This window comes from Crotalus tigris, unplaced genomic scaffold (assembly GCF_016545835.1).
Source record: "Crotalus tigris isolate CLP2741 ecotype Arizona unplaced genomic scaffold, ASM1654583v1 scf7180000019553.37968852642:3898890, whole genome shotgun sequence".
In the NCBI taxonomy this organism is placed as follows: domain Eukaryota; kingdom Metazoa; phylum Chordata; class Lepidosauria; order Squamata; family Viperidae; genus Crotalus; species Crotalus tigris.
In genome coordinates, this window is record NW_024097591.1 from 2,818,206 (window position 1) to 2,843,484 (window position 25,279).

Sequence of the window (25,279 nt, forward strand, 5' to 3'; positions counted from 1 at the left end):
TAACAAAGGAAGGCAAAGAAAGTGACAACTCTTTAATTGGACATGATGAGTTCAAGTGATAAATCAGAAGGCTTTGAAAGCCAAATTGTTAAATCACTCTTCTGTTAACAGCTGTCACACTGGAATTCTCCAGAGCTATTTCATAGCTTTGTGCTAGCCTTGCTTCATTTGAAAACAACACTGTTGGAAAGAGACACAGTAATGGAGAATGAAGCAGCATTGTGCAGGAGCATAAGGTGTAGAAAAAATACCCTTGGACTCCAGCATTTGTGGGCCATCTCCTTGTCCCAAGAAGAATTAAAAAGAGCCAGCCTGGTCTCCAGCTCTTGATTTCTGCCATCATTGTTGGCTTCATTTTTAGCAGAGCCATCTTCAGTTTGCTGGTTCTTCCCTGGGGTTCAAGAATTCACATCCTTCATATTTTACCATTTTCTTATTTGAGTATTTGTTTCCTATCATTAAACAGCTATGTGTTGCAAATGATTAAAGTAATCATAGCACAAGATTATCAGAGCTAAAGCTATTAGAGCTCATTAAACTACTTGGGATATTTTTTATCTTATTTATCAAATTGATGATGATGATGATATCCACTTAGTCATGTCCAACTGTTGGCAATTCTATGGGCCAGATCTCTCCACATCTTTCAATCTTGTACTACCTCTTTGAGTTTTCTATGTTCTAGCTGGTGTCAGCTTTGATGGTGTCCTCCCACTGTATTCTGTTACCGCTGTGAGATTTTGCCGACATAAATATCTCCCACAAAATAGCTAGGGACTATCTGCAAGTGTTCATCTTAAAAAACAACAACAGGATCTTGGTGTAATTTAATTAACATTTTTATCACCATCAAACGAACAATAATTAGGTTATACCTTTGGTTCTGGTTATATTTACAGATCCTTCATTTCTGTGTGTAACAATGATTAAAGCCTTAATTGACTATAATATTCAGAAAGAACTCATTATCTAGGTGTTACATAGTTAAGACAGTTTTAAAGAGCTGATTGAGATACGGATTCAAGGAGTGGACACTAAGGCTTGCAAGGAGAGAGTGGCTTATTTGGTGTGGTAGCACTTTTACAAGTTCCAGTAGTAGTATCTCAAAGAATAAACTGAGACTTGTTCTCTAGCATCCCAGTGTTTGACATATGGAATATTAATTACCTTTGATTTAAGATTCAGATTGAAAGTTGGATGCAGTTTTCCTAACAGAACAATTTGGCAGTGGAGACAGAGAGGTGGTGGGGTTTCTTTTAATGGTCTGATGTGGGACAGCCATCTTTTGGGAAAGTGTAATTTGGATTCCTGCACTTGGAAAAGGGTTGGATTTGAAGACCTAAATTGCCTATTCCAAGTTTATGAGTTTGGAATTGTAATACGAGAGCACAAACACTATAAATTCACTAAGAGGTTTTGTGCAAAAGAATACATGAATATGGCGTCTGAAGTAAGTGAGATAGGAGCTTCTCAAGTACAATAATGTGCAAAGCATAGTTTAATATTACATGTGAACTGGTCAGTTATAGCTTGTTTATGATCAAAATAAACAAGTAGAGAAAATCCTCACCTCCATCTTCACCACCCATCATCTTGGTTTTTAGCTTTTCTATTTAATTCTTCTAATTTTAATTTTCTTGTAGTACTTCTTTAAACCTTTATTATCTATATTGTAGGTAACCCAGTTGATTTTTATGAGCAATTTATAAAAATTTCATAAATAAATGATACAAACCAAACATGTCAACACAAGGCCCGGGGGCCAGATGCGGCCCGCGAAGTGGTTTCATGTGGCCCACGAAGCCATCCTGGAAACAATGACAGAACGACCCCCTCTGCCTTGGCCCTGGCCCAGGCCAGCCGGGAGCCAATGTACAATTTTGTGGTGGCCATCTTGGCAATTGCCCCGGTCCCACCCCCTTCTGCCAGAGACCCTCAGATCTATCCCACTTCTGCCCTGGCCCCCACAGGTACTCTTGACGTGAATGATGAAGAGCTGGCTATGCCCATCCAGTAGGCCATACCCACTCCATCCACGCCCACCCAGTAGGCTGCACCCACTCTGGCCACACCTATCCGGCTCCCCCAAGGGCAACCACAATGCTGATGCAGCCCTCAATGAAATTGAGTTTGACACCCCTGATATAAACTGTAATTGAACTGAGATGTTCTTGGTACTCTCTGAACTTGGTTGTTTTCTTGCAGATGTTTCAATACTCAAATTAGGTAACATCATCTGAACTAATTTAGTGTAATTGAAGTATTAAACCATTGTGGTTCATCCAGGAAATTATGATGAAAGCAAATAATATTTGAGATACGTGAATGCAGCTTGTGTCTCAGAATAGATTATTATAAAATCATGCTCAACATTTTCATACATGCAAAGAAGGCTGGGAAGATTCATTCTATGAAATATTTCTTCCCTTTCTCTCTAACTGAAATGAACCAACCACACTCGTCACTTGCATGATTTCAGAATTTAATTATAGTCGTTAAAATACAAGTTAGAAGATACAACAGAATCCAAATACCAAGAAAAAAAAATGAAAAGCTCCTTTTTTCTGTAGAATAGGCTAAAACTAATTTCGTTACTTATTTTCAAAAACGTTTACATTAAAGACTCCTCCATTATACATAGGAAGTAGATACAACACTTTGGCATTTCACTAGGCAGGTGGGCCCAGGGTTATAATCAGTAGGTTTTCTTTAAAATTGTTGATAATGAGATTGGTATTTCCAGGTGCTGAGATGACAGATGGCAAGTAAGTTTATCTTCTAGTGGTTAGACTGGCAGTTCTTGGAGAATTTGTTTTCAGATCTGCAGCTCTCAGTTGCATTATTTGGGTGAGCAGCAGGTGGAACTGCAGCAGCAACGGGGACAGCGACAGGGATAGCAGCAAGGTTGGATCTGTTGACAGCAGGGGCAGCCACATCTGGGGCAGCAAGACTGGGGGCAGCAGCAGGGACAGCAGCCACATCTGCAGCACCGGGACTGGGAACAACGGCATGGGAAGAATCCACATTTGGAACAGCGGCGAGATCGAGAGCAACAGCATGGGTAGCATCTGCACCTAGAGCAGCGGGACTGAGGACAACAGCAGGGGCAGCATCTGCACCTAGAGCAGCGGGACTGAGGACAACAGCAGGGGAAGCATCCACACCTGGAGCAACGGGATTGGGAACAGCAACAAGGGGAGCATCCACACCTAGAGCAGCAGGACTGAGGACAACAGCAGGGGCAGCATCCACACCTAGAGCAGCGGGACTGAGGACAACAGCAGGGGCAGTATCCACATTTGGAACAGCGGCAAGATTGAGAGCAACAGCATGGGGAACATCCACACCTGGAGCAGCGGGATTGAGGACAGCAACATGGAATACATCCACATTTGGAGCAGCGGGATTGAGGACAGCAGCAGGGGATACATCCACATTTGGAGCAGCGGGATTGAGGACAGCAGCAGGGGATACATCCACATTTAACACAGGGGGACTGGGAACAGCGGCAGGGGCAACATCCACACTTGGAGCAGCGGGATTGAGGACAGCAGCAGGGGATACATCGACATTTAGCACAGGGGGACCGGGAACAGCAGCAGGGGCAACATCCACACTTGGAGCAGCGGGATTGAGGACAGCAGCAGGGGATACATCCACATTTAGCGCAGGGGGATTGAGGACAGCGACATGGGCTACATCCACATTTAGTGCAGGGTGACTGTGAGCAGCTGCAGGGAGAACATCCACATTTGGAGCAGCGGGGCTGAGGACAGCAGCAGGGGATACATCCACATTTGGAGCAGCGGGATTGAGGACAGGAACATGGTGTACATCCACATTTAGCGCAGGGGGACTGGGAACAACAGCAAGGGGAACATCCACATTTGGAGCAGCAGGATTGAGGACAGGAACATGGGCTACATCCACATTTAGCGCAGGGTAACTGTGAACAGCTGCAGGGAGAACATCCACATTTGGAGCAGCGGGGCTGAGGACAGCAGCAGGGGATACAACCACATTTGGAGCAGCGGGATTGAGGACAGGAACATGGTGTACATCCACATTTAGCACAGGGGGACTGGGAACAACAGCAAGGGGAACATCCACATTTGGAGCAGCGGGATTGAGGACAGGAACATGGGCTACATCCACATTTAGCGCAGGGTGACTGTGAACAGCTGCAGGGAGAACATCCACACTTGGAGCAGGCAGACTGAGAACAGCAGCAGGGGCAGCATCCACACTTGGCACAGAGGGTCTTTGAGCAACCGCAGGGGGAACACCCACACTTGGAACACTTAGATTTTGAGGAAGAAGAAGCTTTAGGATAGCCACAGGGGGAGGACCCACACTTGGAACACTTAGTCATGGAAGAAGTTTTCGAGCAGCAACAAGGGGAGCATCCACACTTGGCACATTTAGGACTTTTGGTTCCAGAAGACATTTTGTTGTAATGAACTGAAAAAATAATAATGTTCTTGTTAATAATGTCCATGTATACATGCATACATGTATACATGCATTATTATACATAGGTTTTTGTTTTAATTTGTCCAGACAAATTATTTGACCTTTTTTTTCATTATGTTTTAGTCCCACAAAATGAGCACTTTTTTTATTGAGCAGGTAAATAAAAACTTTGACCAAAGTGTTCAGCTATGGCAAATTTTAGCATGCAATTTTAAATCTTAGAATGTGTGCATCTGAATGTGAAAATTTATCTCCAAATTTGAAATCTGGGTGTTTGATATTTTACTATCCCCAAATCTTTTAAGTAATAATAAAATGGACCTGTTGAAAATATTACATGCCAATTATGGGGCTAATGCTATATCTCTTTTGCCGCTGAAACTGTGATAGACATCGCTCGTTTAGAGTTGTCAGTTATAACACATAACTTGGAGTGTACTGTTGAATATAGTAACCCAAAGTCCCTTTAATATAAGAAACCAATTACATCAAAATCTAGAATGCTAAATAGCCAATATTTAAATACTCAATACTCAAGTATTCACAAAATAGCTGGTAAACATTTGACTTTAGAGTAACATTTTAGAGGAAATATAACTTCTGAAAGTCTTAAAACATGGTAGCTAAGAAGAGAAGCTGATGGATCTCGTTCTGCAAGAAGTTCCAGATGAGTCACCCGTTAATTCTGGTAGCAGAACTGACTTGCATAAAGCAATTTACCTCTATCTGAATCCTTGTTAAATAAGGAATTGAATCCAACTTACCTTGTTCAGCACTGAACGTGTAAGCACACTGGAGATGAAAGTGAATGAATGAACTACCCAGAGACTGAAGGTGTTTTTATATAGCTCCATAGAACCTGCCCCTAAGAGATGATGCACCACAGAAGAACGGGAAAATTTTTCATACACCGAACCACATGTCAGTGCTATGCCATCTACCTATCCCATGTCTTTTTGGATTTTCTGGTTCTTCATTAGAAGAGAATTTTCCTACAATATATAATTAGAGGCATCTGAGGTTCATTGTATTATAATTTTTACACCGCAGACACGCCAGAGGGCACCTGAAATAGATTTTTTCCTAAATAAGAACATGAGAAGGGAGAGAATGAGAACAGTTCCTCGCTGGGATCCATGTGGGTCAAATGTCATCGTCATTATTGCTCGTTAACACATAATGGCTTGCCCTTTGGCATATCCATATGACTTTGCTTGCTAGAGTTCTTCCCCACTCCCCTTAACTGTTGCAATTAGTAATGTATATACATATTTATCTTTTCTGTCTGTCCATTTCTCTTTGGGTACTGTCAGTATTCATGTGACTCCATTAGATGTGGGTACGTGATCCGATCCATGTATTCAACAGATCATCCAAGACTTTGTTCCAGATTTCCCTTCTCTTGGAAATCAAGTAGAGCCTTTTCATTGCTTGCCTCCACTAGTTGGATATGGTGATCCTAAAAGAATAATAATTAGTTTTCTTGGACCTGCTTTTTGGAGGAGGTGCTTTGGAAGAAGCAACAGTATTGACTTGTGTCAAACTCAATTTCATTGAGGGCTGCATCAGCATTGCAGTTGCCCTTGAGGGGGCTAGATGGGTGCGGCCTACTGGGTGGGCGTGGATGGAGTGGGTGTGGCCTACTGGGTGGGCATGGCCAGCTCTACATCATTTGCATCAAGAGTGCCTGTGGGGTCCTGGGCAGGAGTGGGACAGATCTGAAGGTCTCTGGCAGAAGGGGATGGGACCAGGGCAGAGCCCATCAAGCCGGATATGTGAAGTAGGTGAGGGCCATTTACTGGCCACTTCCACCCTCATAAAGGGTGACACCTCCCCAGCATGCACCCAGGGGGTGGGGCCGATGCAGCAGGGGCTGGTTCCTCGCTGTTTCCAGACGGCCTTGTGGAGCTAAGACTGAATGCATTTCAGCGTAGACGGCCACCACAAAATTGTACATTGGTTCCCAGCTGGCCTGGGCCAGGGCCAAGGCAATGGGGGCTGTTCCCTCACTGTTTCCAGGATGGCTTTGTGGGTTGCATGAAACCACTTCGCAGGCTGCATCCAGCCCCCGGGCCTTGTGTTTGACGTGTCTGTATTAGACCTTTCTCTTCCCTTGTTAAACTAGTTTTGAATTTGCTTAAAACATGTTCCATGCTGCTTTTATGCAAAGTTAAAGATTAAGGTTTCCCCTGTCCAGTCATTTCTGACTCTAGGGGATGGTGCTTATCTCTGTTTATTAGCTGAAGGAGCCAGCGTTGTCCAAAGACATTTGTTGTCTTGAACCCCAGCTGTCAGCTATCCAGCTGCTAAGCTCAACATCTTTAAAGCTGAGACGCCGCGCCCCTTTGAAATGAATATTTGGTCCATTTTAGATTGAAAACAATCAAAAACTCAACAGAAAAAGAGATTGGATTATGTTCTGTACTGGCCTCCGGGATGTAGAGGGAACCTTGTTTCCTCTACCTTGTGTGCAAAAAGTTGTGCTTTGTTGCCTGGCTGTATTCCAATTAGGGTGGAAAAATGCCTTGAAAGCAGCTGCTGATAGTCAGAGTCAGCAAGACTGGACTAAGTGACTCAGAAATTGTGTTCCTATGATATGTCACCTGATGGGAGCATCATGAGGACAAATTAGGAAGAAAGAAAAAGTGTGCCTCCATCCATGAGAACAGAAGACAAATTATAACTGTGAAGTGGGGAAAAGGATGACCGTCAACGGTGTGATGGGGAATTAACAGAGAGGACCTCTTAGCTACTGTTTCTCATTGATGAAATCCTTGAACAGAAATTGATTCTTAATCATCTTAACTACCATCTGGGGAGGTGTGAAGTTTGTGATGATCTGAAGGTAGCTTTGCTCACCCGTTCCTTTTCCCAACTGAGTTCGGAGAGCATCAGGCACAAGGTGCCACGGTGGAAAGTTGTGCTTTTTGATGATGAACGGAAAAAAATATAGTTCCTATAGTCTGCATGGACCATTTTGAAAGTCTTCAAGTGGGTATCTGATGGATATGAAAGTGTTCCTTTGTAGCAATTCATTTTAAGAAGAATACTCCAGAATGAACATCTTTGTTTTCCATTATGGGACAAAAAAACATGCCTTCACCCAATAAGATGGCCGCTTTCTAACTTCCTGCAGGAGTTCTTTTACTTCCTATGGAATTTGAATTGTGTTAATTACAGAACAACCTCTTTTTTCTCAACAGCAGAAAGAACTCTTCCAAGGATTGTGTCCAAACTTGATCCTCTCTTTGCTATTGTTGTGAGAAGTCCTGCTTTTCTAAATATGCTGCTGTTCCCAGGATCAGATATTCTCCCAGTTGCTATTCCTGTATCTTTTAACCCCCCCCCCCTTTCACACTGCTAATCTTCACAGCAGATTAGCAGTTCACCCACTCTCGTTTCGCTGTGTAGTCACCTGCTTGAGAGTTTACGAAACTATCTGGGCTCTTAATTCCTTCCTGTATATTTTGTCCACATTAATCTCTTTTAAATTAAAACCCATGCACTGATCTCTAGAGACTTGTAGAGGATTTGTACAAAAGTAGGATTGAGTCCGCCTCAGGCATATTGTGTAAATATATACAGCACAACAAACACATAACAAGAAAAGTAATAGAGACATTAGAGAGGGGAAATTAAAATAGAATAGTTTTTTTTAGTGCGAGCTAATGGTATTGGGGAGAGCAATGTTTGTAAACTACGCAGAGTTGCCTCTAGGCAAGATGGGTAGCAAACAAGTCTAATAAATAATAAACAAATAAACAAATCATAAGGTTTCATCTCCTGTGTAAAGTATGATACATAGTTAATGAATAGGCAAAACTTTAACTTTATTTCCCCATAGTGAAGAAAGGAAAGAGCTGGTACGATGATTGCAGTTGACAATTTCTTGATCATATTTTATTCTTCTTCTTGTGTTAGCAACATGTTGTAGAGCAAGGTGAAAAGCAGACTGATGTCAAAAATAAGTATGCACCCTTGTTAGCATTTATGAAATGTTTCTGAGTGGTCTGATGCCCTTGCACATACATCATGTGGGCATAAGAATGTGTGGCTCCAATCTGATTTGAAGCATCATTTGATATTCTCAACTGAGTCAATTAAGGGAATTTCCTGAATCAGGCTAGGCTAGGGGGAAAAAAGGAGCAGGGTTGGCTCATTCATAAAAGATTTTCCAAATCATTGAACTGATACAGAGGAATTCCTATTTGTTCTCATTTGATGATCTGATTCAGAAAGGTGATTTGGTCTGGGGAATCTGTCCACTCTGAAGTTTTTCAGAGACTTAGCATGTAATCCTCACATGAACCTTGCAGCCGGGGTCAGCAAGGTTGGCTCAGGACAGACATACAGAGATGTCAGCATCATGTGTTCTGATGACAATATTTGCCTAGGGGACTCCAGGGCTGGGACAGGAGTCAACGCTTTAGCCTTGCCTCCGAGGAGTGGAAAGTTTTATTGGATTACGAGGTGGTAATTCCAGAAAATAGGCTTCAGGATAGATTAAAAATGGGCAATCATTTTGTGACTGAGACGACATTAATAATGTCTAGTTAGCAGTCCAATCCTCACCTATATAAATGAGTAATTTCAATCAGAGACTGCTTTGCTTAATGACCAAGTGGCCAGTTCCAATTTTGGTCATTAAATGAGGACTACTTGTATGAGCCTTCACCATCACTGTTCAGAGGTTCAGTCAAGAAGAAACAGTTCTAAATCCTAAAGTATGCAACCAGTACACATTTGTAAGATGTGGCAGAGATTCGGGCCTTCCTTCTGACATAGTCTATGCTATTATTCATTGTAATAATATTAGCAGCCATAGAGGTTATTATGAAACAGGAATCATATCAACTGTATTGAATCATGGTCTAAGAAGTAACCTAGATATCTGTAAATGTTCATCTTTGCATCATCTTCCACTTCTAGCTGACTCATCAAAAAGTCGGGGGGAAAAAAGATGTTATTGTCTTGTAGATAATTAAAGACTATCTTGGAATAGCCGCAATGTAATTCTAATGCTAACCTGGAAGGAATTCTGCAGGCTTGTTGTTTAAGATAATAGATGTGCTGAGCAAAAACATGTGATTGGCTGTCCCGATGTGACAGATGACCCCAGCTTCCCCACAATCTGTCCATTCATCTTGCCTTCTTGACTATCTCAGCTACCCTCTAAATGATTATTGCCTGGATTAGCCTACCCTGTTGTATGCCACATCAAAGTGAGAGAGTCTGTTTGCACAACAAGGTCACCAATTAGGCAGTCAATAGTTACACACAGGAATTTAAGTCTGCGTAACACAGAGGGCCCCACTAATCCTGCTCCTTCATCTAACCTTTGTTAGATGAGCACAAATTGGTTGTGGTTTGGGTGTTGTTACTCCTATTTACAGTCCTCATAATCTAAGGTTGCCGCTTCCTAACTACTAATGGGTGCAGGCGGACACTTTATAGATTTGTGCCAGTTTCCCATCCGCACACATTACTGTAGGAGTAGTGGATCTCTTTCTGAGTGTATAACAATTGAACGATTACAGCAATATTATGCCCAGAAATATTCATTTCCATGAGTCTCTAGGTCATCATCTTTGTAGATGACAGTGGGGACATCTTGACTGCTTAGCATTGTGCTGAAAAACTGTCATGATTATGTTGATTATAACAAGCCATTCTTATTCAACCTTGGGGAAAATGTACTTTTGAGTGCTCTTTTAGATGACAAGAGAGGTTTAGTGAAATTATCATGGGTTTGTTTGGTTAACACAGTTTGTTAAAACAGCTGCTGGATTACCACAAAACGTTGGACTCTTTTAGCTTTGTATGTTGGGTGAATTTAATGATTTCTCAAGGTCCATGGGTATGTGAAACTCTTCCACTGAAACTTATTGCCATGGAGGGGGGAAAAGAAAACCACAGAAACTCAACTGAATATTGCCTTTCATGGCTCCAGAGTTTTATTGGATGATTTTTCCCCATAATCTACACAATACAGTTCAGTTGGAAGAAGAATTAACCTGCCTTGAATTAACCCAGGAAAATCCAGGGAATTCTCCTTACCTTCTTAAACTGGACTGAAGTGACCAGCTCCGGCAGTGGATTCAGATGAATGCGCAGCAGCTTAATTTTGTTGTTTTGTTTGTTTGTTTTTTAAGAAAATAGAGCTGCTTGCATTGTTTCCTTCAGGAGATGAGTCAGCATCAAAGAATGTCAATTAATTCTCACCACTTAAAAAATGCCCCTGGTCCTCTCGGATCTCTTTTGATTCACACACACACACCTCTTATGGCAAGTATCCTATGAAGGCTATGATTAAATACAAGATGGCATTGCATTAGGGCAAGGTTCAGATCAAGCAGGCTGTGCTGAAGATTTATTTTAAAATATAACTTAAAAGAGCTTTTCAGGCAGTAAGCATGCTTATCAAAGTGAGCCATTAACCTTATGGCTAATGAATAAAAGGCAAAGGTAAAGGTTTCTACTGTCCAGTCGTGTCCGAATTCTAAGAGGGCAGTGCTCATTTCTGATGCTTAGCGGAGAGAGCCAGCATTGTCCGAAGACATTTCTGTGGTCATGTGGCTCATGGAACATTGTTATTTTCCCACTAGAGTGGTACCTATTTACCTACTTGCATTCGCTAGGTGGGCAGTAGCTGGGGCAACTAATGGGAGCTCACCTCATTGTATGACGATTGTGTCTTGAACCTGGGCTTTAGCTTTCCAGCTGACAAACTCAGCATCTTTAACCACTGAGCCATCATGCCCCCCCCAGGTAATAAATTTAATAATTTATTAATAAAACTTGGGAGGTTTTCTTGGCAATCTAGAGGAAAACCACAGTCTTGTTTTGGAGAGAAGTTTAACATGAAATGGGCTTTAGATTCATAACACATCAATTTAGTTATTTGCATAAAGTAAACCTGAAAAATTGCACTGCCACGGTCTAGGACTGGATTGTCCATTTTCAATCATGCAATCTGGGATCAACAGAATTTTGTATTTTGCATCTTTTGCTAGCCCAAAGGCATTCACAGGGTGCACCGATCAATCATAAACTGTATCTTCAGTTATCCCTTAAATTTTAATTAATGAAGGAGGAAGTAATAAATAATGAATTAGCAAACTGTAAATACTTTGCCCAAGTTATGACTGTGTACAGCTTTCAAACTATAATCTTTCACATGCCTTCTGGTTCAGTCTGACTGAATTACTGCAGGACAATTTTGGTATGCTTTTTAATCTTCTAGAACAGTGAGACTTCTTAAAAGCTGATCCAGATGAAACCAACTCATGAGCCAAGAGATGACGTTGTGGATGATCATGAATGTTGATTGTTTAATGACAACTTTATTGCTTCATATATGTCTAGCTTTAATCATTCAAGACACTTTAAAAAAAATTAGAGATGGTTTAAGGTCAGGAATAGGAGCTGGAGGAAAAGTCCACTGAGAGTTAGCGAATACTTTGCCAAACCACGATAATGCCTCATTTCTTAAAGGAAAGGTGTATGAAGTGATATAAAACTCCCACCCATTTCAAGAGGACCTTATTTACAAATCTAATATAGTCTGCAGCTGCTTGTCAAGGTAGGATGCATTTCATGCAGTCTTATTCAAAAATAAATCCTATTATGCCTAGTCAAGTATATCTCCAAGACTGCAAAAATAATGCTGATGGGCATTGGTGAGGCTGTAATGTAGCTTCTCAAACCAAATGCAATCCAAATATAGAATATTTGGACTGTGGGCCAGAGAGAAATCTCATGATTTTCTTGAAGATCCATCTTTGTTCTCCATCACAAAAACGCTCCCCCTGTAGGAGCAATAGTATTAAGCAATAGCACTTTACAGCCCTCTCTAAGCAGTTTGCAGAGTCAGCATATTGCCCCAACAGTTTGGATCCTTATTTTACTGACCTCCAAAGGATGGAAAGCTGAGGCAACCTCGAGCCGATCAGGATCAAACTCCTGACAGTGGAGAATGAGTTAGCTTGCAATACTGAATTCTAACCACTGCGCCACCATGGCTTTGATTGTCATTGCAGTGCATGTTGTTGCAATTGATTTGATCTAGGAAGCTAAGCAGGACCTGCAGGGTTAATACTTGGGATGGTATCTGTCTGGAAACTCCAGGGCTGTTGGCTGATGAAGACGAAACATCTGAGGATGGGGCAAACTTCTGTAACATTGCTGGGAAATCTCCATGAAATCAGTCACCAAGACTCAAGCTTGACTTGAGATCTTTATATTTCACTCGAGCCAAACTATGATGCCACATGAAGAATATCATGAGAACGGAGATGAGGTTTGAACTACAGTTCAAAATGGCATGTACTACACTACAATTAAAATTTTGTTGGTTCCAGAATCAGTTCAAAATTTTGCTTTATGGAGCTTTCATTTTGAACTATGTTTTCATATATCCTGGTTTATATGTGACAGAATTACTAGAGATGTGAAGAGGGATCAAAGGTTTACTATTCCATGATACAGTTGGCATCCCCCTTGAAAAATTAATGTGGATCTCTTCAGTGAAATGAATACGTCAACAAGAGAACAAGTGAGAAAATTACATCAAGCTACTTAAGGATCATCTTGATATTTTCTTCTCTTTTTTGGTATAGTTTTTAGTTTTTAAGAAATTAGACTTACACAAGTAAATATTGCAATAATATGAACTTTATTTGCAAAAGAATAGAAGGAAAAAAGGTTCTAGCTTGAGAAGAGAATGAAAATTATACACTTCTCTATTCTATGCAATCAGGTCATCCGCTCTTGATTAATAGAGCTTCTTCTCCCAAAAAAAGAAAAAGAAGAATTTGAAGAGTTTTAGAAGAGGAGTTGTAAAGCTTCAGCTTGTCTCTCAGCAGACAGGAAAAGAAAAGGTTGACCAACGAATCTTCGAATGGTGGTGCTGTGTTGATTTTATTGCAGCTGTAGAGTTGAATGGAGAATGCTGATTTTTAACAACCACAGCCACAGCCACAACATGAACCTCTACGTGTGCTTGTGCTGTAAATGGGCATGCAACACATTGGCGGACATCCGTAGAACGGCATGCAACCTGGGTAGCATGACTGATTGCCACAGGAGGGCATGCACAAAATAACGGTGGATCTACGATCGTTGTTCCCGCAGCAGCCACAGCAGCCAGAGTGGCCCATGGTAAGAGATGGAAGGCTGGAATAAAAAAAAAAAAAAAACAGGAAAGTGTTCACAAGGATGATACTTTTCTGGGATTCAGTTCTAGAGAAGTAACCAACTTTTCTCATCCATTGGAGTATTCCAAGGAATGCCAGCTATGCTAATCTAGCTACCATTTTAGTGTTCCAGAAGAGATGGTAGGGTTAGCTAATAAGCAAAGTCTAATTGCAATTGCCTTACTGCAAGAGAAGAAGGATTAGAGCAGAGATGCACCTATATTGAACAACAAAAATAATGCCAAATTTGTTATGACTTACGTTGTGTAGTAGTAGATGGAGGCGTGTAGGTTTAAGTAATGTGGTTCTGGGATATGGGCCTTTTATACAACTCCATGTAGTTTTTCTGGAGGAAGTGAGACGTCACGACAAAATTGGGGAACTGTTCATTATCTTCCGTCAATATAGCTGTCTCTGTTTGATGAGGTGCCTCTTTCATTTTTACGATTAAGTTACAAAAATGAACTATTAAGGTTAATAACAGTGTTTTTTTTGCCTATCTAGCACCAGAAGGCAGTCGGAAATTGCAGTGAAGAATGTTGATCTCCACAGGCTTACAAGCAGCATTCACTCCCTTATCTCTTCATGAGATTGTTACTTGGATTTCATTGGATTAAAAGTTTTCCATTTTTTATCACACGCCCTAAAAAATAAAATTCCATGAAGGCCATTTAGGCTAATTATATTAATTAAGGAAGACGAACTAACTTTGGGCAAGGAAGATCCAGGTGACAACATGGAGGAAGAATCTGTTGTCAAATCGTACGACTCTCCATTTTCAAATCTGAAGACTGTTTTGTCCGATAGGAGGGAGCAACTGAAAATCTCCCCAGATTTTAAATGGTCTGACTTGCAGTTTGATTTCCAAAATAAAATCAATTCTTTTAGGGCCCTCCATTGATTTTTAAAAAGAAGCATTTGAATTTTTACAGATTTCATCAATCATAGCTTTTTCTTTTAATGTATTCTATATTGTTCTTTCTGCTAATATTCAGTTTAAAAACACAATATATCGATGAGGAAGAAATGTCTCATGATCTTTGCCAATATTTTCTTTATAGGGTTAGAAATATATCAACAATATTTTAGAAGTTCAGGAGAATTTATGAGTTCATTTCTACATGCCTGGGAAGATAGCTTAATTAATAATATCCATAAAAAAGAAATTAGATGTAGAAATATATCAACTCTACATTGCTTTGATGATGTTGATGAGGATGACAATAAAGATCTAAGCCACTTAAACCAAAATGTACTTTAGTTTCTATTGTCTTTACATATGTAAATCCAAACTACAAGGAATGCTAGTGAAATAAACTATAGTTTAATGTCATGGAAAAAAGCAGCATTCATAAATGGTGCTGGGGGTGGAACTTAGATATAAAATCTAGGTTAAAGATCAGAATACCATTGAGTCAAACTCAACTTCCAGTAATTTAACAGATTTACCCAGACAGTTTTCTTGACCAGAGTATGGAAGTAGTTGTCATTTCCTTCAGGTAGTAGGGTTAGTAGTACCATAGTACTAACTAGCTTTTTCAGGTAGTGGTGGTTAGCCAGGTACAAAGTCTGGATTGTAAATGGCTAGACTCACATATCAAGTTTCATGAATGTTATCTTCACCAACACAGCAGTGATTTAGAAGAAGTGGGAAAGATCATACAATAATTTTCTAATCATGAGCAATTCTTATGTATCCTATTTGATGCTATGCTCAATGGTGTACTATTATGTTTTATGTAATTTGTTCCACAAGAAACCTAGTGTAACAATGCATCCTCCAAATGTAACCCAGGGTGTGTTGATTTAATGGGGGGCATCAGAAAATGAAATCCACTGAAACAATGCAGAGCTGTTTGGAATGTTTATTATCCATTATCTATCATATAACCAAGGAAAAAAACAGCAGGAGAGATAGTCATGAGAGTAATATTTCAAAATCTGAACAGAGCGGGGCTGTAGAAAAGGAAGGGAAGGAAGAAGTGAGAAGGAACTAGGGAGAATTAATGGAAGGGCAGAGTTCTAAAAACTGAATGCATTTAGTTAAGCACAAGGAGGTCAACCGCCATGGAATGACGATGGCATTTTCTTGAATGTTTGGGTTGTGTAGTTCGGTGGTCCTACTGCAGTGCCCTTTGGAGTTCTTTAGGAAAAGCACTGTTTGGGAAAGCAGGATCCGGAACCACAGCAAGATGAACAGCAAGACCCACAGGACCCACCGCAGGGCCCACCACATGATCCACTGCAGGACCCACCGCAAGATCCACAACTGCAACAGGGAGAACAAGGGCAGCAAGGGGAGCAGCTGCAGCCACACCCACATCCGGAGGACTGTTTATTGCAACAGGGTCCACAAGCAGAGGAACATTGGGGACAGCACTCACAAGCACCACAGGGAGAACAACAACAGCAGGGTGCCCCACAGGAGGAACAGCAGGGCCCACAACCACAGCAGGGGGTACAAGAGCAGCAGGGGACACAACAGCAAGGGAAACAACCACAGATGGGGCAGCAGGCCATCTTTGCGATGAGTTGTAAAGGTCTGGCTGAAAAGAAACAAGAGAATGTTAGAGGTACTCTCTTCAGAAGAATGATGGGCCACAATTTTGGAGCCACAATTTCCACACATTAAAATGTCTACTTGTAAACGAAGAATGTGGGAGGAAAATTATGGAACTTACTAGCTCCAAAGAGCATCACCCACCAATTTGGATGACTTGGAAAGTAGTTCAGTCTTCTAAATAACTATTTCAAAACTGAAAGCAGCATACTGAGGAAAGACCACAGATAAATGAGATGGTGGTCCTGCCATGTTGTTGAGTTTCTCCAATGCAGCTGGTTTGCTGCTGAGTGATCCAGATGCACGATAAAACAGGTTTTTGGCTTGTTCTGAAAGCTCCAAGACTGAATTGTAGCCTCACCTTTGGAAGTTGGTTTATGACATCCAACAAGACTTATTTTTAAGAAGTATACATAGAAATGGATTCTATATATTCTTGCTTTTTCCTCCCAATTTTAGATTAAACTATCAGCTACAGGGAAAAAAAATGAAACGGGAGAGAAAGCTATAAAGTGTTATAGCTTTTTAAAATGAAAATCCAGGAATGGTCTGCTTATAGCAACAAAGGACCACTTACCTTGTAGGTGGTGGAAATGGCTAAGAGAATTAATCCAATTGAGTGAATGAAGAGTTTGGGGAACAGGGGGACCTTTTATAGAGCTCCGTGTACCCTACACTTGGGAAATGAGGCACTAATAAGGAATGGTGATCTCTTTATTAACCATAAAGCCAAATGGTCATCTAACACGTCATTTTTCTGGCTCATTGTCCTTACTCAATGTATGTCTGTGCCTTATGCAGCGTTCAACTCTATAATTCTCACCTAACATCAAAGTGACTTAAAGGATTAGGAGGAAACAACAGGAAAAAAGTCAGAACAATGGAGGAGAAGCAAAGGACAAGAAGGAAAAAGGGTGAACATTGAGTAATGTTTCCATTGTGACCATGTCACAAGGGCCTGGATGGTTTAAAAACAACAACCAAAAGTATTCTGAGCACCAGGTCGATAGTGGGAAGTTACATGAGAACTAATGCACGGAAATAACTTCTAATTATAGTGTTACCCTTAAACCCCTGAGGAAGAGCCCCAAACTAAAAGAAGAATGCCAATTCTACGTTTGCTTGGCATCTGTAATCAGAAGGTCACACTAGGAAATGCAGCGGATGAATCAAATGCAGTGGCTGAATCATCAAATCATACTTGAGATGGACAAATTGGTCCGTGTTGTTTTGTTTCAGTTCTTCATGTTTTGTTTTTCTTCTTTTGTTTTAAAAAAAATCAACATTTAACATTTAAAAAGATTCTGGGCTTACAACTCTTCTAACATGTTCTCCCTACAATGTTTTCCCACCAGCAGCTTGCACTTTGGAGTGGATTTTTCCCTCGTAGCCATTGTACTCCCTACACTTTTTGTTTGATAAAGCCACATCATTAAATCCAGGAACATGTGACACTGAGATAGTACAAAGGAGATGATAGCATTGTGCAATGTTGGTTTGGCATCAGCTTATGATGTCCCAAAAGTGCTTTTCCAAAAGGCAACTGGACTTTCTTGGTTTTTTTCCTTGAAAACATTTTACTTCTCAGGAGAAAATTCCTGGCCAAGAGTCTCTTCTGGCTATTGGAACTGATGGAGGAGACAAATTGAAGTGTAGTCACCCATGGGCTTCTTGTTTAGAAGTAAGAAGATTGTGTTGCTTCATGAAACAGTTTCAAATGGAAATCCTACTCTGAACTTTATAGAAATGAATCAAACTTTCAAAGCATTGCACAGCTCTTGACCTTTCCTTGAACCATACCTAGAAATCAAATTAGTTCAGTTCCTCGTGGACTCTTTCAGATTTTTAATCAAAATGAAAAAAAAATTGTAGTGTGAACAGCATTCCAGACAACCTGTCCTACATTTTTCTTGGATATTGTGTTTTATCAATGCATTCATAGTCCCCAGGGCAGAGTTCCTCGATCTGTTTTGCTTACACCTGATTTTGATTATGCTAATGAAGGGTTAAGACAACGAAGAGTCAAGTCAATTATGGGTCAAGTCAATGAAGAGGCATGAGGTCCATAATGAGACCTTCAACCATGGGGTCCTCATGATGCATTGAAATTTGTCTCGAGTTTAGGGCTCATAATTTAAGAACAAATTTCCTCTTGCCTCTGGACTTGGAATTACAGCATTGCTAAGTGAAGATGGTGTTAATCATATACTTCTAGAAAAATGTCCTTTAATGAGAAATAGAATTGAGTCAAAGAACCAGATGGAAGGAAACGTGTTTTTTGAATGAGTGAAGAACCTGCCATTCCAAGGCATTGTCTCACTTCCTGGGGGAAGGTTGAGGATGGAGTATAAAAGGTGGCCCCCTGTTCCCAAGAGAACATCATAACCTTCCTTGGTCTACCTTGTTAGCAAGCAACACTTCCAGCAGGTAAGTTGACTTTGATTGGTCATCCTGAAGATGATAAAATCTTTAGCTTCAGATAAGAAGCTTGCTACAATAGAATAGAGAACCTTTGTGAGTTTGTACCATTTGCTGAACAGAGGAACATATAGTTTGGTGTTTTCTAAACAGTTGGAGACAACAGTTAGTTGGAGACAGATGAAGCCGTCTGGAATTCAGAATCACTGGCTCAAATAGGTGTATGTTAGAATCGGCAGCTATATCAAGCTTACATCTTATCATCATTGATTGGACAAGTTGACAAAACCTACTGTTTGATGGGAGGATATCTTAAGATCCTGATTTTGAAAGAAAAAACTCCTGGGACATTCCTGCTTATGAGAAATATCTCACAGGTTTCTTCTGAAAATAGGATTATGGCCTAATCACCTGGAGAAGTAGTGGCTGTCCATTGATGGATGAATTCAAGCAGAAGCTGGACAACTCTCTGTTTAAGTTTTAGGTTATTCTTAATTTGGGATCTGGTATGCCTCAGTGGCCAGTTCCAATTCTAGGAGACTATGGTTCTCTGATTTTTATGGCCAAAGCTTGGTCTCGTGACATGACTGATTTCCTTTTTGTTGTAAAAATAAAGCATTTGCTTTTAGTGTGCTAACAATAAGGGGCGGAGTATGCAAATTGGAGAAGGGAAATGTTGATGTGGGGTACTTAGACAGTAGATTGACTTAAAAGTCATCACACACCATGGATGATAAAGAAGAATTGTCTCAAGATTTCAGAGCAGCTGCTCATCCCAATTCCTCTCCTGTTCTGCTAGATCATTCCTTCTTGTTTTGCAGAAATGGGCAACACGGAATCTGGCGGCGGTGGTGGTGGCGGCGGCTGCGGCTGCGACTGTTGTGGTCACTCTGGCGGTGGTGACGCACACGTCATCTGTATGCCGACTGGAGGCTGTGGTCCTAGTTGCTGTGCTCCATGCTGTGCTCCGTGCTGCTGCACTCCGTGCTGCTCACCCTGCTGCTATTCTCCTTGCTGCTATTCAGGTCAATCCGCCTGCTGTTCCCAGTGCTGTAAACAGTTCAAGTGAAGTTGACCACATCTCCCAGGACTTTTGAATTGCTGTGCCATGAAGACATAATATATGCTGCTCTGCTCTGGATCTGGGAAGAATTGCTGGCCCAGAACAGTCATGTCTGCTGCGCTGGGTTTAGCCTCTACCTCCTTTGTGCATCGCTGTCTAACTTTGGCCTCTTTCTTGCTCTTATAATCTTCCTTTCCTGTTCTCTACTTCTACCATAATCCCCACCTCCATCATTTCTAGTGTTATTTCCTTCCATTATTACTATAACCTTGTCTCAAAGATGTTAATCCAAACGTACTTCTGTATGCATTGCACCCCTTGCTGTTATTTCCTGAATCTTCCCTCCCTGAATGCTGCCTTATTTCTTAATGAATAAGCCAATTGGAATAAAGAGAAAATCTGGAACGTAATTGCACATCTGCCCTCTTTCAGGTTTAACACCTGGAAGGAACATGATCATTTCCCATCTTGATTCTCTTTAGGGCATCTACCTTGCCAAGCAACATACCTGAAACTTTGCACCTGTCTCTGTTTTCTTCCACTAATTGCAGGAAAAGTTTCTGAAGGCAGGCTTTGGACAGGAATTTCCTCCCCCCACCCCCCCACTTATCCAAACCATTTCTCTCCGTTGCCCATTAATTTCTGATTTCAACTGAATAGATCTGGCAGGAGCCCAAAACTGTCCCATAATCAGAATTAGACAGGTTTTAATTTGAACAGGTGAACCTGCTTGTAATTTTCCAATTTAAGACTTGGGGTGTCAAGATTGCACGACATCTCACCTTCCCTCCTCTTTCTTTCCAACCTGTTTTGTAATCTGATCTTGCTTGTATACATATTGTTTGGGTAAAGTGGCTTAATAAAGGCATCACCTTCTGGAACATGAAGGCAATGAATATCTGGCAGTTTTGACTCTGTGTTTGTGTAGAGTGCAATGGCTGACGGTTGGGAGAGGAACTGAGCTATTGGCTGTGCTGTCCAATTACAAGGCAGAACAGCCAGGAAGTACAAATCCTGATTGCCTGAGCTCCCAGGAAAAGGAAACTGTCATTGGATGGATTCAGAGGAATGAGCAATGGTTGGTGGCTCGGGAGCTGCAGCCCAGCATCCCCAACTTCCAGAGAATCTCAAGAGATCATATAGTGATGATACATACAGTGTCCCTGGCAGGGACTGCTTTACAATATTATTCTATCTAACAGTAAATGTAGGTGTTGGTATGGCTATCTATCTTGACTTCCTTATTTATTTTTCTTTGGAAAGAAGATGCTATTGCCATCTCTAAAATTCCTTATTTTTATTTTTGTGGGAGAAACCAAGTGCCAAAGAAGTCGGACATTTTAAAGGGATCAGAATTGGTGTGAAATTGCCAACTATCTGAGATCATCCTTCTCTCTGTCTGCCAACCAACCTATGAAAACCTTCTAAGTGGCCAAATCTATTTATTAGAAGAATTGAAGAAACAATACATTGTATTTAGAATACCATCATAGGCTTGGACCTATGAAACTAGACCCTATCCAGAATACATCTCTCCCTGTCTGTTTTCTGCCCATGGACTTATCATTAAGATGGGTGGAGATCTCTTCTGATATTCTTCAGATCTTTGGAAGGCTTTAGTTAGATTCTTAACATTTATGTCGTCCAAAGATATTGGGATTATGGCTCTCAAAATAATGCCAATTATATTCCATTCTGACCTGAGAGTGTTAATGGTAATATACTATATTTGGAAGATCACCAGGATGACCTAGAACACGTTTGTGCTGTGTTTCTTCTTCTCTGTTGATCACTGACTGGCCTTGCTGGCCATCTAGCAAGGATCTGAGCCATCTGGATTACGCTCTATTAATTTCTTTCTGCAATTATGAGTGGTGATCAAACAGCAACTTAACCAAATCAGGACATAGAGACTTATTAGAAGGAATGGATAAAAATTAGAGCTGAGATGATTAGTCTGTGGTTTGCTGCTGATTTGCAGCTTCTGGTATTTCTTACCATCTCATGCTGACCCTGTTATTTTTGTTTCAAATAAGAATACACAACGAGAAAGCTGTTAAAGTCTGAAAGAAAGGTGAACGTGGATGAAAAAGAAAACCAGTGGATTTTATCGTTTGTTTCAAGCCTGAGAATGTATTGCATTATTAGAATCAACTCCAGGATTTAAAGCACACAGTGGTCTGCCCTTACTGATCCACCACCAACAGTTCCACACCAGCCACCGAAACTCTCCTTCCTCGTCCAAGTCATCCACATAAAAAAAAGGACTCCAAATCAAATACAGATTCATGCTATTTAATGCTTGCTGCTGATCAAAGCATCAAAGAGGTTAGTGTGTACAAATCCTATATCAAGCAGGATAAGAAGCGGGAGAATTTCAATGCCAATCAAATAATTTTTTTTTTTTTTTTTTTTTTGCATAAGCAGGAAATTGAACAGGAACGAATTGCTGGCTTCCAGATGCATTGCCTTGCAGTGTTTCCTCCATGTTTTGCTCTCCTACTTCTTCAGCTGTTGTGGTGGCTGCTTCAGCTGTTGGGGAGGATATGGAACAGGCTGCTTGAGCTGTTGAGGTTGTTGGAGCTGGGGAGTGGAATAAACCACGGGGCACTGCTTCTGGCTCTGGGTGACAGGGTTCTGATCCTGCAGCACCGGTATGGTCGTAACTGTGAAAGTTGGATTGTTTCTGTCACAGCAATAACCTCTATCCTCATGGCAGGAGCTCCTCCCTCTGTTGCAATCATTGTCATGAGAGCATCCTCTGTCATGGCGGGAGCACATCCTGACCGTCTGTTTGTCAACAATTCTGTGGCAAAGCAAGAAAGGATAAATACATCTGCTATGGAGGCCCAGCCCAGCATTCCCAAACTTTAGCAACACAGAGACTTTGATAAATATTGTTTCTGGGATCCCACCTGCATTTTAAACTGAGTTCAGTGTCTGATCTTTTTTAATTTTCAAGTCTTCCAATCCGGTCGCCCTTGGCAATGCAATTTTTTTTTTTTTACAAGGGAAAAACTGTTGTCTTGGAAAAAAGTGAGAACTTTTTACAAGTTTCCACACTCATGCTGTCTACAGTTCTTGCATGTTTGTTATTACACGCTCGTGAATATATCTCAAAGACAGGAAAAAGATGGTGTACCAATAAAGGAGAATATTTACAGCTCAGGTTTGAAATGAGGGGTCCTTGGTGGTCTCTGAGCTTGGCTGTTTTCTTGCAGACATTTCATTATCCAAACTAGGTAACATTATCAGTGCTAACAACGGTTTCCGCTGTTAGCTGTTTTCTATTGCACTTCGATACACACTGTAAATTGCTCAAAGTCATGAGATTGGGGCAGGAGGCAAGCATTTTAATAAAATAAAGACATTAATAAAATAAAGACATAAAGTTTATACTATCTAATTCTCTACCCTGTTCTTCCCAGTCTCTTCAGGTATCTAAAGGAAAAGGTGGAAAGAATAGATGAGCCCTCAAACCATAATGCAGAATTACCAGCAGAGTAACCCTGACCATAAATAATTCCTTGCAAATGTTGGTGCCTACTAACCTGTTTAAATTCTATACCTTTATATCAAGTGCAAACTAGAATAATTTCTCATGTCAGTAGTGCACATCTACTTCTCTGGCCAATTTGCCAGTTCTTAAGATGGTTAATAAATCCAATATTCTGAGTTTTCGAAAGCACTACGTTCTATCCCTAAACCAGCTCATTTTGCAAGAAGGAATCTTAACAAAAACAAACACTGATCTTCTTTCTCGTCAATCGCAGGCATAAGAAGACAAAGCTTTGGTAGACTTACCCAAACTGCAGTGGGAAAGCTTGCAATGGTGGAATACCGCAAATGTGTGCTTAGATGCTTGCGATGAGGCATTTTTATATGGTTTCTTTGCCTTCCTTCAAGGGAAGTGCCCAATTCATGACCCAATAAGCGGAAGAAATGGGCTGTGTGTTGCAACTGGAGTCTTCATCCATCACATCAGCCTGTGCAACATAATTGCCTTATGTCAAGGATTCCATATATCAAGGCTCAGAAATGTTGGCCAACATTGAGGAGAATGAAAAATGGGCGCCCAACACGACAGGTGATTTTCATGAGATGGTGTGACTGGATTTCTTAAAGATTCCTCAAAACACAGGAAGTATGTGGCAATTTCCACATACCCTCTTTTCCCAAAGTAATGTCTATTTAATCCAAGTAGCTACGATAGTTTGTAAATTAGCTGGAGTAAGCAGAGGTTTACAATATACATGGCATGAAAGAAATTAAGAAAGCATCTTGGACAAATCTTTTTTTGGGGAAGGTAGTCAAGGAAAAGCAACATTCTGGGGATGGTTTGTGTGAAGGGAGAAGAGACCAAAAGGATGGAAATGAAATGCAAGGATACAAAACAGATACATTAACGAAAGAAGAGAAACAAGGAAGGATTTGAAACACTCTTGTGATACTGGCTGTTTTGCTCTTTCTAGTAAAACCCGCAATGTTACAATGTTTATGGAAATCCACCATGGATTCATTTGCTAGCCGTGCATGTGAGCACTTCGGAAAAACATGTCCTACAAACTCTTCTTGGTTGTTGAGGAACGGCCAATGTCAACTTTTGGGTAATGAGAGTGAGGACTCCATTTTGAAGGATGGATTTTGGTGTGGACTCTGAATCATCAGGAGCTCCTGGGTTCATTTAGAAAGGGTAGTAAGGTTTGCTCAATAGGTTTAATTAGATCACTTTAGATCCCCTGTATGGGATTCACATGGCAGTCCAACCTGACCATGGTCTTAACAGCACACTTCCCCTATGTTCCTGTGACAGGCAATATCCAAACAAACACAGGGGTAAACAGCCCAGGACTCATCACAAATGATTCCACGTACCTTGTGATGGCATCTCGCAATACGTTGCAGTTAACACCACAAAGTACTCAACCTCACTCTAATAGAGCTGAGCCTAGTGAGCGAAAGGATGTTGAGGGATGGCACACTGAAGCAAAAACTGATTTATTCTCCTTTTTCAAGATCCAAAGCACATTGCATTTGATGGCTCTGAGACCCCAGATTGAGTCCACTTTTCTTCCTAACCTTAAATGATGATGTTGAGAAGCATCCTCAAGAAGAGGATCATGTCCTTTTCAACAAATTTGGGCCAATTTTTCTAATTACAAGCAGGCCACTGCTTCTCCTAAATCACGGCTGGCTTGTGCCGGTGTTGAATATCATGGCAAATTTGGGGTCTAAAAATGTGCTGGGCCAGAAGAAGGATTGGGGTAAGAAATTGGGCTACACGTGATTCAGAAGATTCTCTTTAAAGGAGTTCCTTTAAACTCCTCACAGAATAGAGGAATTTGTTAGCCAAATCAGGACATTGTAGGCTGAGATGTCAACATCTTAAAGCAATGGTAAATCACATACCAGCGTGGGCATGCAAGCACAAACTAAGGATCTTGCACAATCGTATGTATTACAGATCATTGTGCTAACAATCTGGATCTGTTCCAATCATGTCAGATGCCAAGAATGTCGCTTCAATAGCATAGTGGAGACACGTGATCTTGATTGATGCCAGGTTTATCT

The 25,279-nt window shown here is 40.9% G+C and overlaps 1 long non-coding RNA gene across 1 annotated transcript; it reads right to left on the bottom strand.

Moving 5' to 3' along the window:
• Positions 1–21,982: 21,982 nt before the first annotated feature.
• LOC120317157 lies at positions 21,983–23,575 on the bottom strand. Its single transcript, XR_005559145.1, has 2 exons — positions 23,513–23,575; positions 21,983–22,514 (listed from the first exon to the last, which is right to left on the bottom strand). It is a non-coding gene; the product is annotated as an uncharacterized LOC120317157 (long non-coding RNA).
• Positions 23,576–25,279: the final 1,704 nt, after the last annotated feature.